The sequence below is a fragment of the Vombatus ursinus genome, unplaced genomic scaffold (assembly GCF_900497805.2).
Source record: "Vombatus ursinus unplaced genomic scaffold, bare-nosed wombat genome assembly UNPS02014809.1, whole genome shotgun sequence".
NCBI lineage: Eukaryota > Metazoa > Chordata > Mammalia > Diprotodontia > Vombatidae > Vombatus > Vombatus ursinus.
In genome coordinates this window covers 14,368,397-14,370,882 of record NW_020954587.1, presented here as the reverse complement: position 1 = coordinate 14,370,882, position 2,486 = coordinate 14,368,397, and positions in this window count along the sequence as shown.

Genomic DNA, 2,486 nt, shown 5'->3' with positions numbered 1-2,486 from the left:
GGTTTTTTGTCTAAAACTCCATATCAGTGTGAGCCCCAAAAGTTTCTGTGCCTTCACCCTCAGCATGGATACTCACTGCCCACTCTCCTTCCCCACTGTGAGCTTCTCTTTGCAAGGAAGTCGAACACTTAAGTCTGTCCCACTAGCATCTGTTCTTATCTTTCCCTTGTGAGTAGCAATAAAGTGTTGTTAAAAGTGTGGAATTTCATTTGAATTCCCCTGCACTGCATATAACTCTCTTTATATGTAATAAGTGTAATCAGTGGACCCTCTCCCCAGTCAGCTCAGACTACAGTACACCCCTTGGAGCATCCCCTTCCAGTGACACACTTGTCCAAATCTTTTCTGGTGGGCCACGTTGCTTGTTCAGTGATGAAATATTTGTTGCTTTTGGACGGAATAACAGATGTCCTTTGGTCTCCTTAATCATCAACAGCCATAAGTGGCTACTTCAGAGAGGATTGGTCACTAAGCCAGGAAGAGGCAAGTGATTAGAATTTAAAGGAATAAATCTATCCTCTAAACCTATTTGTCTCTGTTTGCTAAGCATATTAAGACATTGGGGAGGGCCTCTCCTTGGACTTCTACTGAGAAAGCCCCACCCTGGTAAAAAGGGGGAACTACTAACACATGTTAGCTAGCACATGTACTGACCTAGGTGAGCTTGAGATTCTATCTCAGAGCTCTTGAAGCTGCTTCTGCTTTATTTTCTTTTTTTTTGCTAGGCAATGAGATCAATTGACTTGCCCTGGGTCACACAGCTAGTCAAGTGTCTGAGGCCACATTTGAACTCAGGTCCTCTTGACTCCAGGGCTGGTTGGTGCTCTATCCACTGCACCACCTAGCTGCCCTTATTTTCTTCCTTTAGATATGCTTTTTTTTTTTTTTTTTGCCTTTTTGGTGAGGCAGTCAGGGTTAAATGACTTGCCCAGGGTCACACAGCTAAGTGAGTGTTACTTGTTTGAGGCCACATTTGAACTCAGGTCCTCCTGACTCCAAGGCTGGAGCTCTATCCACTGCGCCACCTAGCTTCCTCCCCCCCATTTTTTTTTTTCTGAGAACTTGGGACCACATGGTGATCCTGGAATAGGAATTTTCAGTCTTGAGGGAAACCTTATACTTTCAAGAAGTCTAGAGCTTCTGGGTTCCTCCACTGGTGCTGGCTACAATTTGCGAGAAGCCCTCTGTAGTTACTAATATGTTCTTCAGAAGAGATATGACCAGTGGTAGGACTATGAACCTAAACTCTCACCTGGCTTTCCAGATGAAGTGCACTTTAAGGGAATCTTTAGAGCCAAGGTACTATTTACATAGACTTACTATGTTACCAGGCACTGTGCTAAGCACTTTATAACTACTATCTCATTTGAGCCTCACAACCCTGGGAGGTAGATGCTATTATTACCCTCACTTTACAGATGAGGAAACTGAGGCAAACAAAGGTTAAGTGGTCACACCCAGGGTGACCCAGCCATTGTCTGAAGCCAGGTTTGAATTCGGGTCTTTCTGACTTTAGGCTCGGCATCCACTACTTTACTTAGGGGAACCAGTTCAGCAGATCCAAATAATGTTGCCATTTTAATTATCAACTTTCCCCTTAACTGTATCAGCAGTTATACATTGCTGTAACAAGAGCTTTGGCATTACGAATTTCTTTTGCATAGCGCTATTCCATAGCTAGAAATCTCTCCCTTCACGTTTCTACCTCCAGGTTTCCTCCAAGTCTCAATTAAGATTTCACTTTCAGTCAAAAGCCCTTCCCTCTCAGATTATCTCCAGTTTATCCCCGTAAGTATCTTGTTTGCACTTAGTTGTTTGCACCTTGTCTCCCTCCCCTCCGCCCCCCTTATTAGATCAATGAAAGCAGGGACCTTTTTTTTTTTTTTTGGTTTGGTATTTCCAGTGCTTGGCACACAGCAAGCAATTAATAAACGCAGGTGCTTAAAAAATGCTTGTGTATTTCACTTGACTCTATCTGCTCTATATTGCAAATTATGAGCCTTTATACTTCGCCTTTGGGGCATAAGACTAACTGAAACTTTAAATGATTTCCCCTCGAAGTGAAGCCAGAGGAATCTAGTCTGAATAATCAACCAGGCTCTTAATTTGAGATCTTTGGCCTTTTACATTCCACTCCCCTGAGCACTCAGGAGCCCCTACAAATGAAGAAACAAGCTCCGGGTTGCCCAATGGTCAGTGTCTCTCAGCCCGGGCCCCAGCTGTCAGGCCCGCACTAATGTAGGGCTTGCTCTTTTCTTCTGCATGTCTCCGGTCAGGCTGCAGCGGAGGGAGCAGCCCCGCCCCCCGGCCTCGCGCACACCCGGCAGCAGCCCCCCACGCAGAGCTGCGCCCCACCCCCTCCGCCTCGCGCATGGATCCAGTTTCCTTCCCCCCCGCCCCCCGGCCGCCTCTCCCCCCACGAACCTCCCGGCTCCCCGCGGCACACGAGGGCGCTCCGCTCCGCTCGGCCCCGCCCCCCGCGGCAG